The sequence below is a fragment of the Microcebus murinus genome, chromosome X, assembly GCF_040939455.1.
Source record: "Microcebus murinus isolate Inina chromosome X, M.murinus_Inina_mat1.0, whole genome shotgun sequence".
Taxonomy (NCBI): domain Eukaryota; kingdom Metazoa; phylum Chordata; class Mammalia; order Primates; family Cheirogaleidae; genus Microcebus; species Microcebus murinus.
The window spans coordinates 3,980,296-3,997,749 of NC_134136.1; the positions used below are offsets into that span (position 1 = coordinate 3,980,296).

Consider the following 17,454-nt stretch of genomic DNA (forward strand, 5'->3'; position numbering starts at 1 on the left):
TGCTGGCTTATATGGTAACTCTATGTTCAACTTTTTGAGCAACTTCCAGACTGTTTACCAAAGAGGCTGCACCATACTATATTCCCACCAGCAATGTATGAAGGTTCCAGTTATTCCACATAGTGAATTTTAAGTAGTATTTCAATTGTAGTTTTGATTTGTACTTTACATGTGCTTATTGGCTATTTATATAATATATCTCCTTTGGAGAAATGTCTATTCAAATCCTTGCCTATTTTTCAATTGAGTTATTTATTAGTATCTCTTTTGAGTTATAAAAGTTTTTTATATATGCTAGGTATAAGTCCCTTATCAGATTTTTGACTTGCAAATATTGTCTCCAATTCTGTGGGTTTTTTTCACTTTCTTGATGGTGTCCTTTGCAGCATACAAGTTCTCGATGTCCAGTTTATCTATTTTTTCTTTTGTTGCATCTGCTTTTGGTATCATTTTGAAGAAACACTTGTCTAACTCAGGGTCACAAGGATTTACTCCAATTGTTTTATAATTACTCCAAGAGTTTTATAATTTTAGCCCTTACATTTAGGTCTGTGATTCATTTTTTACTTTATTTATTTATTTTGGCAGGCTTTTTTTATTGGCAACCTGCACTGAGGGATACATTAATGCAGTTAGTATGTGAAGATGAGCTATAAAAAAGGAAGTGTAAAATGGAGTGTCTTAGGTTAGGGTTCCTGAGGAATGAATACCAGTCTGAGATGGAGTTTAGAATGCAGGCGGTTTGTTGAGGAGTGTGCTCTGATCAATCCCTCTTGGGGGAGTGAAGGAAAAGAGCATTGGGTAGTGGAAGGAATTGAACTGTTACCACAAAGTCCTCACAGGAGCTCTGGGGCTGGAATGGCAAAGAGAGAATTATCTCATTTTGAAGCAGTGAAGCCTTTGTATCCTGCCCTTTTCACTGACTAATCAGGGGATTTGTGCTGCCCTGGGAAAATGAGGTTCCTTTTGGATAAGAGAAATTTCCCCAAGGGATTTGGTTGACATTCACTGCCTCAGTCCTGAGGTGAGGAGCAGGACAGCATACAGTACACAGCAGTGCAAAGTGTTAAGATTCATTGGTGGAACTATGTTAGGATACTGTGGGGCATGAAAGACAAATCATGTATGAGTATCTGGAAGAGTTTGTGAAGGGTGGGTATTACTTACTTATTCTTTAAATGTTTATTAGAATTCATTGGTGAAGCCATCTGAGCCTAGGCTTTCCTTTGTAATTTTTTGATTACTAATTTAATCTCATCATGATTCTAACACTGATGATAAGAAAGCACTCTATCCCCCAGAGTCCATGTCAGTAGAGTTCCCAGGGGCAGCCTCTCATCTAGGTAGGTCCCCAACTTCAACCAGAAGACATGTTTCCCCCCCACAGGATACAGACAGTGAAAATTCCTGAATGGATGAGAAGAATTTATTCTCAAGAGACTTGCCTTAGCTAGCTCATGCACTTTGTTAGTAATATGATCTTAAGGGAATTATTTAACATCTCTGAGCTTCAATTTTCATTTGTATAAAAAGTGGGGGGTGATAACAGGATTGTTGTAAAAATTTAATAAGATTACTTATATAAAGTACTTAACAAGTGACCAGTTCATTGTAAGGAATTTTCATCAAAGTAAATTCTTTTCTATGGCCTACAGGAGTGTTGTAACAGGCCCATTAAAGCTTTCTTTGACTGCATTTGACATTTTTGGTTTTGGACTATTTGACTAATTAAATTAATTTTAACTAATTAATTTTAACTAATTAAATCTGTTTTAATTTTTTTTATATTTGTACAGAGTAAATTCCTACTGGTAACAAACCATGAAACTAGCTCTGCCATCATTGGTATCTCTCTTATTTTGGTTTCTGCCCAGTCTATGCCTGTGCTAACTTATATATTGCTATCAGCTCCTATAATCCTACTGTGTCCTGGCTAGAATTCCCTACTTGGCTCGGATGTAATAGGCCCCCAACTCAACCAGGCCGAATAGTATCTTGCCAGGAAAAGAAGACCCTATTGACTGGCACAATGTTGTGATGGCAGGAAATGGATCCAAACAAATGAAGAGACTCTTGCGTTATAACAAGCCAGAGACTTACATCTGCTTTGGTGATATTATTAAGGTAATGCTTATGAACCCAGAGGCTCTTATTAATATAATTGGAAGATAATTTAAAGATTATCTAGTCTCATTCAATAATAATGACAGCATACAGTTATTGAGTTTTCATTGTATGACAGGCACAATGATAAATGCTTACCTGCATCATTTTACTTTATCCTCACGACAACTCCTAGAAGAAGTGTGTCCTATTGTTATCTGTGTTTTTACAAGTCAGGGAACAGACTCAGAGAGGTTAGATTACATAGGCTTACATAGCTGAGAATCGACAGATCCAAGTTTCAAACCCAAGTCTGATTCCAGAACTGCATTCCATGCTACACTATCTAGTGACTCTTACACACTGGGAGTATACCTTCTAGAGTATTACTGAAAGACTGTTCTGTATTCTTCTCAAATATCTTCAAGGATGGTCAGTTTACTATTTTCTTGAAGCAGCTCTTTCAATATTTGACAAATTTAGTAGCTGGTGGGAAAGAGGTTGAGCTAAAATCTGATTCTTTATAACAACAACAAAAATCAGGGGCTGTTAGAAGGGACTTAGAGATTATCTAATTAATTTTATTTACTTTACAGATGAGAAATTTCAACCTAATGAAGGCAAGTGAACAAGATCTTATAGGACTTCCAGAAATTTTGCCCTTTGGAGCTTAACAGAGTACCTCTGTTCTGTATTCTTCAGATCAGTGCTTTTAATATTTAAAATAGCTTTTATGATTCCTCTTAATTTTATGTCTATGCTAAACATCTCCAGTCTTTTCATTCCTTCTTTGTATGGATGACTCTCAGGCTTTTCATCATTCTGGAAACCCTACTTGGAACCTACTCTTAGTTGTTTATTTCTATCTTTAAAATGTAGCCCACAGGATTGAACCCCATACTTTAGAAATTATTTGTCCAGCCTAGCCTTCCTTTAATCCAGCTATTAGACTTGTATCAGAGACTAAGATTACTGTAGAATCTTCTTTTCAGTGGCTACTTCGTGACTTTGTGGCCAATTCAAAGGAACTATTTTTGAGATAAGAGGCAATTAGAAATCATAGTTCTGAGCACTGATTCAAAAATTGTTTCCTTCAGCTCTGAATATTCACATGCTGGTTTCATCAGTAATCTATTTGCTTAGAGACTGACTTACTGGAAAAATGAAATGGCATTTGTAATTGTGTCTTAGACATTTTATTCTTTTACCTATACACCTAGATTTGATTGTTTAATTTATAAGCAACATTTTCCACATTTGCTGTTCAAATCTTATTTAGGTGGACTAGCTTATAGACCATTGACTTCTAATGGAATTGTGAAGCTAATCTTTATCTGAAGCCTAGGTGATGAAAAGCTTTCTTTCCCAAGCAAAACTAATGATACCCCTGAGTTAAATAAAAATGGCCTAATCTGGAAACCAAGAGCATGTTGCTTCCTCAGCACTGCTCTTTCTCTGGGAGAAAGGAAGAGGGCATTATGGGGAAAGGCTGCAGGAATCAGAGCAGCTAACCTATGACTGACCTGAATAATATTGTTAAAGGAAAAGGAAATTGCAGAATGAAGAGAGAATCAGTTTTTATTGGAATCTAGACACTGTTACCTGTGCTTGGATAATTCAGGAAATATTTTTAAGGAGAAATCTTGAAGAATAGAAGGGAAGCACTAAGGATTTACCCTTTTTCACCACACTTTAGGTGATGTCAGAATTATTTTTGTTACATTAATGTTTTAAGATGCAAACGTATACTACTTATTGTAGTATATAGAAGGACTATTATTTGCAAAAATTTAAGGTATTTTTTGCCTTTGTAAAACCTCAGCTCCCTAGACTATACTCTCTGTACCTTGATTTCCTTATCTATAAAATGAGGATAGTAAGAGTATATAGAGTGCTCCCTAGTTTCCCAATCACCCATATAGAAAATTTTTTTGTCTCTCCACTTAACTTCTCCTAGGGTTTTTTTTTTTTAATTTTATTCTCTCTCTTTTTTTTCTCCTAGGGGTTTAAACTACTCTTAGGATCTCATATACTGGTTTGAGTAAATTGTGATTACTTGTGTATGTGTTTTATGTTCCCTACTAGATTATAATCTCTTTGAGGTCAGGAGCTAGCTGAGTTTTCATCTTTTTTCCCTTTATAGTTCCTGGTCTAGTGCTTATATATTTAATACACTTAAATATTTATTGTAATAATTTTAGTGGCTGTCTTTAAATCATAATTTCATCTCATCTTTATCTGAGTGAAAATTTATTTAGGCATATGGAGCAGCTTGAACAAGAAATAAGTAGAAAAAAGGAAAGAAGAGAACAAAATAAGTATATTTGACGTAAGAGACTAAGTTAGGAAACACAAGAAATGAAAATTATGTGAATGGCTTAAAATTTAAGCAGAAAAGCATCAATGACTATTTTCAGAAGTCTGAGGGAGATGGCTGAGTGATATTACTCTTAGAGATAAGTGAAAAATGGCTTGATTAGGCATGATACCAGTGTTAGAGAGGATCAAAATTAGAAGAGATGGAGCAGTGAGAAATCAATAATAAATGTGAAAGAGCATTCAAGATATATGTTTTAAAAAATCTCTACATATTAATTAGTGATAATTCTCCAGTGCTCTGTGTATGGAGGAAGTTGTAAGGAAAGTATAGTGGTTAAGCACATTTACTTTGGAATCAAACAGCCTAGCTTTGCCACTTGCTAGCTGTTTGAACTTGGCCAAATTACTTAATTTTTTTTAGCTTCAGTTTCCCCTTTTGGAAAATGAGTTTTATAGTACTTACCACATAGGATTGTTACAAAGAGCAGATGAGGAAATGAGTATATGGTGTAAGTATATGTTATATGTAATGGTATAAGACTCAATAAACATTAGCTGTTGCTGGTTGTGTCTTCATGAAGTTTATTTATAGTGGGGAAGTGAAAATGTGTGATAGAGTAAGAGGGGTATGATCAGAGGTACTATGTCAGAGAGTTGGGTGACATGGGAGAGAATGAAGTTTGGGAGCAATTAGGTGGAAATATTATTGATGTTAGTGTATGTATAACACTTAATTTAGAAAGTATTTTCCAGTACAGTCTGTCATTTGGTCCACAGCTCAACTCACTTAAACTACCCTCTGGACATATGATTGATTTTTTGGCATGTGTATGCAAGGGCTGTCATTTAGTCAGGATGGGTAAGCAGACAGAGAAAGCAGAGTAGTGATTGCTATCCCTGTCATCTTCTCTCCCCTCCCCCACCCCTATCTCCCTAATCCTTTTGGTTGGAAGGAGGTTGACCTTAGTCAATATGATTACTACAGGATGTGACAAATGTATTCACCTTCTCTCCATCCCATTTTTGTCACCCATACACAACCTCTTGAGCAGCACTTAAATGGAGCAATGCTTCAAAGTTTATGTGTGGAGTATATATATAGTCTTTGAGGTTTGGATTAAAAACTTCAGTGAAACCACAAGAAAGTAATCAGGAGCATAATTGAGCAGGTGGAACAATTTGTTAAATCTGTTTTGGGAAAACAATAACTGGTTCTTAAGTAATAAATCGGCCTCAGGTTTACTGTTACATAATCAGGTGGAAACAAGATAGGGAAGAATGCATACATTTCTGAAGACATCTGAGACCACAAGTCCTCCCTGTAATATGGCTGATTTCAATAGGGAATGGAGGAACCTCTTCCTAGTCCTGTTTGGAAAAATTGGGAAGCTTGTCATTAGCTCTACTGTGATACAGGTATGACTTCAAAGAATCAATTCACTTCATCTTTTGTATGTTGTGGTAGATAGCAATATTTCAAACTGTCACAAAACAAGTAATTTTGGTACGAGATTAAAGTATAAAATGTACTACATGGAGAGGCACAATTTCTATTAAGTATTGATTCTTAAGACAAAGCTGGACAGATATATTTTGCATATAATTCTTATTTGAAAATATTGATTTTTCCTCCTTCTCTCTAAAGCAAAGACTAAAAGGATCAGAGTATCTCTGGGTTGGAATGGACATAAAGGTCATCCAGCTCAAGTCCTAATCACCTTTGTGAATCACCTCTAAAGTAGCTGTACCAAGTTACCATCATCCTAGGCTTGAAATGTGTCAGTAATAGAGAACTTGCCCTCAACACAATAGCTAATGTGATTTGTTATAAAAGTCTTCCTTATTTACTATTGCAATCATAAACTCTTCCATGTGATAGCTGTTTATATGGGAGACAGATCACTATATTGTCCTGAATTGTCTCCAGTCCCCCACCACAGGCTAAACATGTTCTTTCTACTGTTCCTTTGTTACTTTGTTGCAGTTTCCACACTGTATTGTAGTCATAATTTTGTAGCTATATTTTTACATATTCTCTTAATTGTGAGCCCCTTGAGAGCATGAACCACATCTTATCTCTGAATGTGTCTGGTATATAATGTACTTGAATGAGAGTAGTAAATCTCTTCATTATCTAGGCTACTCTTATTTGGATGTTTTCTGGTTTATCCTTCATTAAACAAATATTTACTGAATGCCTTCTGTGTGTTAGATGCTGTGCCAACATTTAGGAATACAACAGTGAAAGAGACAGACATAGTCTCTGACTTCATGGAACTTAAAATCCAATATGAGATACAGACAAGGAAATGGACAGTACAAAACAAGGTGATAAGTCTATGATAAAGGAAGATCATAGCACATGGTTTCTGAGCAAGGATTTTGGGATTGAAGAAGACTTTTGTTCCTATTTTCTTGTTAAAATGGGGGAAATATTCTAGATATGGTGTGACTAGCCCTCATGATCACATATTACGTGTGTGTGTGTTTGTGTGTATAGATGTTTTTGTAGCTTTAGGATATAATTTGCCCTTTTTATATTACTATTTTCTGTTAAAAGAAAAACTTTAGGTGAATTAAATTTAAAGACTATACTTTCAGGGATTATTTCTGTATTTGGTTACTAGAAGAGTTTCTCTGAATGTGTAGAGCTCTGAAAACCATGAGGAAGAGGCATAGTGTTCTCTTCTGAGTGTGAAGCCCACTCTTGGTGTTGCTTTACCCCAACTACCATTTTCCATTGATGATCATTATTCTCTTCCTTTGGTAGAGTAAGAGGGAGAAAATGTAATCTGAGTGGAAAATTTTTAAAAATTAAATGTAGCAGAGTTTAATGGAGCAAAGAATGATTCACAAATTGGGCATCCCTCAAAACCAGAACAAGTTCAAAGAACTCTTGCCTATAATGTGGATCAGGCAGAATTTATAGACAGCAAATGGAAGTGAGGTACAGAGACAGCTTGACTGGTTACAGCTCTGCATTAGGGTTATTTGAAAATGGTCTCATCAGTTGACCTCCTATGACTGACTGAAGCTTGGCTGCTGTAATTGGTTGAGACTCAGCTATTTGTTACAGAAGTATACTGCAAAGTTAGGTTTTCAGTTAGTTTACATACTAAGTTAGGTTGTGGTTTGTTATGTAAGGAGTCAAGCATAGAGGTATCCTCAGGCCAAATTTAGTTTAATTTAACAACTGGGATTGAAGAAGACTTTTGTCTTCTTCTAGTTTCATTTAGCAATATCCCCTTTCAAGTTTTGAGAGATTGGTTAAAACCTTGGGCATCATCATCACTCTGTCACCATCAAAAATGGACTTATTTGGTCTCAGGATGGAATAGAAACCTGGAAGCCCACTAGAAGCACATAAAGATTAGAAAATCTTAGAAAAGCCAAGCTTGCCACCTACCACTTAAGATGCCTGCATACCAGCTGTGCTGCTCCCATGAACACATCATTTGTTCCTTTCTTTTGAAAAATTTCCTTTATGTATTTGTTTTTAGGCAGTGTCTAAAGAAACAGTGGTATCAGCCACCTTTTAGTTAAGCTTTCCATTTTAAGTAGCAAAATCAGGGCGAGATGGGTACAGTATTCAGTTTGTTCACTATCATACACAAATCCCCAACTTGAGCAAAAAGGAGATCTAAAGCTACATGATGTTCCATTAATTGTTTTATTTTACATTTTCCTTTACTCTTTTATTTTTAAATTTCAGAATATTAAGGGGGTACAAATGTTTTTGTTACTTGGATCACTTTTGTAATGCCTGAGTCACAGTTATAAGTGTGCCCATCACCTGAATAGTGTTCATTGTACCTGCTAGGTAGGTTTTTGCAGCCCCCTCCCCCCTGCTTGATTTCCAATAAGTTTTATACTCCCCATTAATTGTTTTTGTTGAACATGTATGTTATCATCCATCTTTTATAGAATGACTTCTACCTTTCTCAAGGTCCACAGATTTTCCCCCAATTTACAGATTAGTTTCAAATTTCATACTACCGCTAACCCATAGCCACCAAGAGTGAGCTCCCAGGGACCCTGCTGGAATCTTTCCTCAGAGGAGACTAGTTTATCTTTGTAAAGCCAGTTATTAGAGCATAAGCCTTAGCTATAGCCATCCACAGATTATGGTCCCATGGATTTTCTGTAAGGAAAGGGAAGGGACTAGGATAGCAAGAAATAGGAAAAAAAAAAGGCTTCAGAAATGCCCCCATATCTAAGGTGGGTGGAAGGGGGAGCAGCAAGTTCTGAAACTCCCTTGATATGACCTTTTATACATTTATTTCTCCTATTTCTTTTTTTCTTTAATTTTTAATTTTTTGATTTTCCTTTTTTTTTTTTTTTTAAGACAGAGTCTCACTCTGTTGTCCAGGCTAGAGTGAGTGCCGTGGCGTCAGCCTGGCTCACAGCAACCTCAAACTCCTGGGCTCAAGCGATCCTTCTGCCTCAGCCTCCCAAGTAGCTGGGACTACAGGCATGTGCCACCACGCCCGGCTAATTTTTTTGTATATATATTAGTTGGCCAATTAATTTCTTTCTATTTATAGTAGAGACGGGGTCTCGCTCTTGCTCAGGTTGGTTTCGAACTCCTGAACTCAAACGATCTGCCCGCCTCGACCTCCCAGAGAGCTAGGATTACAGGCGTGAGCCACCGCGCCCGGCTTAACAGTGGAAGTTTTAAAGACTCAGCAAAGACCAGGCAGCCATCTGGGCCCTCCATCAGTCCACACTTAACATTGAATTTTCATTCTTTTTTTTTTTTTTTTTTTTTTGAGACAGAGTCTCGCTTTGTTGCCCAGGCTAGAGTGAGTGCCGTGGCGTCAGCCTAGCTCACAGCAACCTCAAACTCCTGGGCTCAAGTGATCCTTCTGCCTCAGCCTCCCGGGTAGCTGGGACTACAGGCATGCGCCACCATGCCCGGCTAATTTTTTTTTATATATATATATCAGTTGGCCAATTAATTTCTTTCTATTTATAGTAGAGACGGGGTCTCACTCTTGCTCAGGCTGGTTTCGAACTCCTGACCTTGAGCAATCCGCCCGCCTCGGCCTCCCAAGAGCTAGGATTACAGGCGTGAGCCACAGCGCCCGGCCTCTTTTTTTTTTTTTGAGACAGGGTCTCGCTCTGTTGCCTGGGCTAGAGTGCCGTGGCGTCAGCCTAGCTCACAGCAACCTCAAACTCCTGGGCTCAAGGAATCCTCCTGCCTCAGCCTCCCGAGTAGCTGGGACAACAGGCATGTGCCACCATGCCCAGCTAAGTTTTTCTATATATTTTTAGTTGTCCAGCTAATTTCTTTCTATTTTTAGTAAAAACATGGTTTCACTCTTGCTCAGGCTGGTCTCAAACCCCTGACCTCCAGTGATACTCCCACCTCAGCCTCCCAGAGTGCTAGGATTACAGGTGTGAGCCACCGCACCTGGCCAAATTTTCATTCTTTTAAATATCAGTTTTGTTTCTCCAATTCAGGTATATAGCATTGTCTATTAAATAGATTATCATAGGAATTTTGGCTTGGATCAATCTTAAGGAGATTATTTAAATTACATATTTTAATAATTTCAATATTGCCTGACTTAGCATGAAAATATACCAAAGCGTTTCTTGGTATTCAATTAATTCTGGTTCTGCTTGATGTTGGTTTAACAGTTTTATAAAACCAGTTTTTTCATTAGAGTTCTGGAAATTCTTACTCAGTCCAATGATACGATCTTAAAGTTATCAGAAACCTGCACTTGTGAGAGTCATTTCCACAAATCTCCTTCAAGACAAAATATTTTAGGCTTATAGTTGCTCAGGAAAGTACCAGAGTAAACAGTTGACCATCTGTGAATGACAAGACAACATGGCCGTGGTTAATGATGTGATTCATTATAATGATGATATAATTGACAGGAAATCTAGCCATTTCCACTGCAAATAATATTTTCAGATAATAACTAGAATTATGACTGATAGCATTATACCAGGACTATATTTCCATGAATTTTATATAATTTCTGCCACATATTAATAACACATCCATACAAATATAATGCAAAGAATATTTTACATTACTTATTATTTGATAATGCTTTCCATATAATTTAATGTGTTAAATAAACCCAGTTAGTTTAATATCTCTCTTTTTATAAGGAGAGGTGTCTTTTTGAGATGTTCTAAGGGCCTAGCTAGAAAATCCCAAAGTTAATTTGTGGTCAATGAAAAGACTTAATTTGGAATTTGATTCTGGGAAGCTTGTCAAAAATATCAAAGGTTTAAAATACTTGATTAAAATATGGTAACAAGTCACTGTGAAATAGTAGTCATTTATTTAAACAGCGATAGTCAAAAGACTTTAAAAGGCAAATATGGAAAGTTACATAGTTGTAGGAGAAAACCTTTGCTCTTTAATATAGAGGATTCAGTTTTCTTAAGTAATCAAAGACCTAATAAAGACAACATGAAATATATGGAATCATCTTGATAAAACAAAATATTTGTTTCCTAGGGCAGTTACCTAAAAGGTAAAGAAAAACCTCTCACAATTAATTTATTATTAAGAACAGATCAATACTTCAAGAAAAGCTTATTGTTTTAACACAGGGGACCAAATTCTAATTTTATAACAGTGTGCTTTTGATAGTAAGGCTCAATTTTTAGAAAAGCTTATATTAGAAAGGAAAAATAATTACTTTCTAATCTTAGCCAGCTTGACAACACATAAAATTTCTTGCACAAGATTCATCTTCCTTAAACCTTCTACAACCTTCTTATATCCCTTAAGTTATTTGTCCTATACTTTCCCTTTTTCATTTTGGAGCAGTCATTATACTTTAGGACAAAAACTATACTTTTTTTCCTTCTTCCGTACCTCATAGTCTCACTTACCAAAAACATGCCTTGCTTTCCTTACATATTGAGTTATCTCCCTTATTATTTTTAGTTTTAATTACCATATATTGGTTAGAATGTTTAATTCTTAGTAACTTTAATTTCTAGTGAAAACCGAAGAAGTAAAGCAATTTTGAACTGTTATATACCAACATTTTATCAATATACATTTCATTATCTCTAGAAACATGTGTTTCCTCATAGAATAGTTTTTTCATGTTTACTGACAGATCCAAATAGCTTCCCTATACTATATAAAAACAAGATGCCAAAGTATATATATGTTAAACTTATGTTTGGCAATTAATGTTTAAGTATTTTAACTTACTTAGAAATGACTCCGACATTGCATGACTATTACAATAATTCTCCCTTTTCTATAGTTTTAGTTAACTGTGGTTGACTATAGTCTGAATATAGGTGAGTATAGTATAAGATATTTTGAGAGAGAGAGAGAAAGAGACATATCACATCCTCATAACTTTTGCAATATATTGTTCCATTTTATTATTAGTTATTGTTAATCTCTTACTGTGCCTTATTTACAAATTAAACTGTATCACAGGTATGTTTGTATAGGAAAAAATATATATATACAAAGAGAGTTCACTACTATCTGTGGTTTCAGGCATCTACTGGGGGGTCTTGGCACATATTTCCCAAAGATGAGAGGGGACCACTATACTTAGTTTAACATAACATGACTTTAAATTTTCAAGTTCCTGAAAAAGATTTTTGAAACTATGACAAGTTGATTTAAACTTATATCCCATTGACACTCACCTAATTTACTTATTCTTGACAATTATGCTTGATTGCTCACTAAACAAAACTAACCATAGAAGGAGTTCAGGAAATGCCACCCCAAAACATGTATATTGGTATACATATTTTTGGTATATTGATTACTTTGAGCTGAAAGCACTTGAAAAACAGCAAAATGCAGAGGCTTTCTTAGTTCCCCTCTGTCTACTTAAATACTGGTATTGTAAAAGGAATTCAGTTGTCATCAATCCTCTGAAGATTAACTGTTATCACAGGAGAGGAGGCCAGAAGTCCACCACAGCCAGACAAACCTCATCCACAAGCCATCATCTATTCTTCCAAGAGCCTATTCATCTTTCCCCAAAACTGTTTACTCTGAGGGATTTCTCTTTTCTTCACTCCCTGGCCATTTTACCCATTTTGGCAATGGGGTTGAATCAAGGGATCCTTGCCCCCCACCTTTTTTTTTTTTATCAGCCTGCCTAATTATTGCCCGGAGCAATTGTTAACTAGGCTGCTCATTATAATCTCTGCCTTTTGGCTGTTTAAGCTTCTCCAAACTGGGGTAAATAGAGTAGACTGGTTTGGGATCCTATAATGTTGGGAGACCAGCAAGGAATCCCTCTGGTCCATCCAACCCTTGTTTTAACCCCATTACTGTCCATTTTATTCATCCCATCTTTAAGAATTATCTAAAAATTTTCTACTCTAAATTTGCATTTCCAAGGGGATGGCTCTTGGGTAAAACAAGATAGAAAATACCTAATGAGTGCGATGCACACCATCTTGGAGATGGACACGCTTGAAGCTCTGACTCCGGTAGGGCAAGGGCCATATGTAACCTAAACATTTGTATCTCCATAATATTCTGAAATTTTAAAAAAGGAAAATGTGTATCTCAAAGGCACAGCATACCTTAAATTTCAGGCATAATTAATATTGTTTGCTCAAACTGTGAAAGGAAGGTATAGGTAAAGGCCCAGTTAAAACAAGATGGCCAGGAAAATCACCTTAAACAAAGGTAAGGCATGTTATGTAAATTTAAGCCAATGCCTTCTCCATTGTTAAGAGTTCCTAATAACTTAGTCCTGCCTCTTTTCCGGGTGCAGAGAGGGAGATACCCGTACAAATGGAGATTTCCTTTATAGACATAAATTTCTTTTACAGAAAAATTCTCAAAATAACTAAAAATAGCAGCCTCTCAATCCAGTTTGTGTTTTTTAACTATAGTACTGACTTCAGATTGGAGCCCATTAATGACAGACAAAGCATCTTCCATGTCTGACTGGGATGCATTTCACTATTGTTCTGAGTTTAAGATTTTGACCGAGACATAAAAGTGGTTAAAGAAGCAGACCATGTTGATCTGAGGGCCCGATAGAGAGAAAGTACAAGTCAGAGTTGTTAGTCAATGTAAAATATTTTCTCTCATCAAAGATTGTGACAACAAGAGGTGGACAGAGTTGGCAGAACATATAGTCAGCAGGGGTTTGTAAAAGAGAGGTTTCATTCAACTCAGAAGTCTCCATGGGGGAAACAAGCTTGAATACAAAAAGCAGAGAGGACTAATTCTTACAAATGTTTTTCTGAACAATGGTCCAAGTATCATTGAGATAGTTTGGACTCAGGAATGTTTTAGACTTGATTTGAAACTCCCACCACAGAAATACTATGTTTTCTTTCTGAGTGACTGGCTGGTTATTATCTAGGTAGTGAGGCCTTTGGGTGCTTTTTCTACTGGAGAAACAGTAATAGGTCAGAGAGAGTGGTTTCATCATATGGCTACTATAAAAATGGACAATTAGTTTTTCAGTGCCCTGGCTGTTTACAATAAAGTCAGACATCTCAAGGCACAGGGTTCTTTAGTTTGGGACCCATTGGCTTGGGTTTAAAATATGTACAAAGAGAAGATGGCGGACGAATAACACCGCCAGACAAGAGTGTCTCTGCAGAAAAGACAGATTCTAGCAGAAATTAGAGGAAAGAAGCAAGAAGACGAGCATACAGCGGACAAGAGCCGGAAGGAGGGGTACCTGAGACCCTGGGAGACTCCACGGGAGGAGGCTGCGGAGGAGAACTGGAGGCTGAGACCACTGGAGCAGCCCGGAGACCAGCGGCAAGGGTAGGTGGATCTGCTGTTTCCCCTCCCCTGCATTCAGGACTGCTGGTGGGCTCCCCAGCGGGTGGAGAGACCTGCGGACACCAGCCCAGAGACCGCCGCCGCCTGCCAACGGTGAGCCTGTAGCAGACGTGGCACCAGGTTCCCAACTTCCTCCGGGCACCTCCGTGTGAACAGACCCGAGCCGCACGGCAGGCGCCATTTTGCCTCCTCCTCCCCTCTGCCTACCCTACCCGCGGGTGCCCAGAGAGACAATACAGCCACCAGCCGGAGGCACCTCCAGGGAATGGGACCTTCCCGTTTGGGACCCTACACCTGACTTAGGGGAACTCAGACTGTGAGCTCCCTACCCGCCCGCCCTCCCAGGTGCTGCTGGCACCGTGTTCCCAGGAGAACGGTGCCGACTCAGAGGCTGAGAGACATAGACCCAGCTTGGGCTCCCTGTGGGTGAATTGGGACTGGAAATCCTCTCCCTGGTGGGGATACAGTTTGAACTCTGGGACCCAGAGGTCGGAACTGCACACCAGATCCCCTGCACCGAGGGCTAGCATTGCCCGGGGCACAGAAGGGTTATACATGAACAGCCTACTGAGGTGTGTGTGCCTCCAGCGACAAATCGGCGTCCTAGAGGGCAACCCTCCTCCCAGGAGGAGGCCGTGCGCCCAACCCAGGTGGTGTTCCTGTGCAGGGAACCTCCCTGCCGGCATCACAGTCCGGGGAGGCCTGGTGGCTTGTGGTCTGGCCTGCTGGCAGAAGCCCAGGAGTAGCTGCAGAGTTCGGGAGGGTGGAAAGAAGCGAGGCCCGCTCCAGACTGCCGGTCTCAGGCAGCCCCACCCCCACACACAGACTTTCTGGCTGAGTGGGACCATTCCAGCCCCGCCCTGACAGCTTTCCCTGGAAGCAGAGAACAGAACTTTGACCCCTGCTAACGGCCTGAGGGCAGGCTTACCCAACCCAGCTCCGCCCAGAACAAGAGCTGTTAACAGCACACAAAATCAACAGTATAGCCTGTTCCTCCAAGCAAACGCCACCTACTGACAGGGACGGCATCTTGCACAGCCTTTCCACGGCACCCACTGACTCAATATACAGGGAGTGGTCCAATTTCACACACAGACACCACCTAACGCCTCAGAAATTAAACAAGGTGTGTGAATACCCAAACAATAACTTAAGGAAAGAAACAAAAACTGATCGACATGGGAAGAAATCAGCGAAAGAACTCAGGAAATATGAAGAACCAAACGGAAAACACACCCCCAAAGAGGAGCACCAGCCCCCTAGAAACGGACACCGACCAAAATCAGGTAACCAATATGACAGAAGAGGAATTTTGTATGTGGATCATAAGAACACTCACCCAGCTGCAACAACAACTCAATAACCAACACCAAGAAACCACAAAAAGTCTCCAGGATATGGGAAAAGAAATAGACACATTGAAGAAAAGTGTAACCGAACTCCTGGAAATGAAGAATCAATTCAAGGAACTACAAAATACAGTGGAAAGTCTCAAGAACAGGGTAGATGAAACAGAAGAAAGAATCTCAGAGCTTGAAGATAACACCCTCCAATTAAATAAATCAGTCACAGAAATAGAGCAGAGAAACAAGAGAAAAGAGCAAAGCCTACAAGAGCTGTGGGATTATGTGAAGAAACCTAATGTGAGGGTCATAGGGTTACAAGAAGGGGAAGAAGACAACACTCAAGGGTTGGACAAGCTGTTTGAAGATATAATAGAGGAAAATTTCCCAGGCCTTGCTCAAAATCTTGATATACAAGTTCAAGAAGCTCAGAGGACCCCTGGGAGATTCAACGCAAACAGGAAGATGTCACGACATGCAGTCATCAGACTGACCAAAGTATCAACTAAAGAGGCCCTTCTAAGAGCTGTAAGACAAAAGAAGCAAGTAACATACAAGGGAAAGCCAATTCGAATAACATCAGACTTCTCTAATGAGACTTTACAAGCAAGGAGAGACTGGGGCCCCATTCTCACTCTTTTGAAAGAAAACAATGCCCAGCCTAGAATATTATTCCCTGCAAAACTAAGCTTCGTATATGAAGGAGAAATAAAAACATTCTCAGACAAGCAAAGGCTCAGAGAATTCACCAAGACAAGACCAGCCCTACAAGAAGTACTTAAAACAGCGTTATGCACGGAACATCATAATAATAACCCACGAATATAAAAACAACCAAAACCCGAAGATATTAAAGGCCACATATTACAATGGCTCAAGACAGAAATCATAGCAACAACATCCAACCCAACAGAATGATCAGTAATCTACCTTACCTATCATTTCTCTCAATAAATGTGAATGGCTTAAACTCTCCACTCAAGAGACATAGGCTGGCTGAATGGATAAGAAAATACAGGCCAAGTATATGCTGTCTTCAGGAAACACATCTAACCCTGCAAGGATGCATATAGACTAAAAATAAAAGGGTGGAGATCAATATTCCAAGCAAATAGAAGCCAAAAGAAGGCTGGTGTGGCAGTTCTAATTTCAGACGATTTAGTTTTTAAACCAACAAAAGTAGTAAAAGACAAAGAGGGTCATTATATAATGGTGAAGGGCACAGTTCAACAAGAAGAGATAACAATTTTAAATATATATGCACCCAACTTAGGTGCACCCAGATTCATAAAGCAAACCTTACTGGAGCTAAGCAAATGGATTAATAGCAACTCCATAATCGCCTGAGATTTCAACACCCCACTGACGGCACGAGACAGATCCTCCAAACAGAAAATTAATAAAGAAATAATGGACTTAAACAAAACACTAGAACAATTGGGTCTGACTGACATTTACAGAACATTCTACCCAAAATCCACTGAACATACATTCTTCTCATCAGCTCACAGGACATTCTCTAAGATTGACCATATCCTAGGACACAAAGAAAATCTCAAGAAATTTAAAAAAATAGAAATCATACCATGTACCTTCTCAGATCACAGTGGAATAAAACTAGAAATCAACCCTAACAGAAACACACATTTCTACACAAAAACGTGGAAATTAAACAACCTCCTACTAAATGATTACTTCGTAAATGAAGAAATCAAGATAGAAATAAAAGAGTTCTATGAAGAAAATGACAATGGAGAGACAAGTTATCAACTCCTCTGGGACACAGCTAAAGCAGTTCTGAGAGGAAAGTTTATCTCCATAAATGCCTATAACCAAAAGACAAGAAGATCACAAATAGACAATCTAATGAAACGACTCAAAGAGCTGGAAAAAGAGGAACAGACCAACCCCAAACCC

The 17,454-nt window shown here is 38.4% G+C and overlaps 1 protein-coding gene and 1 non-coding gene across 2 annotated transcripts in view; both read left to right on the plus strand.

The window, feature by feature from the left end:
- The window catches only part of EDA (ectodysplasin A), a 325,596-nt gene that overhangs the window by 47,277 nt on the left and 260,865 nt on the right, over positions 1–17,454 (plus strand). The gene's annotated exons all lie outside the window — the stretch shown is intronic.
- LOC142865991 (small nucleolar RNA U3) lies at positions 7,008–7,223 on the plus strand. The gene has a single exon (XR_012916069.1). It is a non-coding gene; the product is annotated as a small nucleolar RNA U3 (small nucleolar RNA).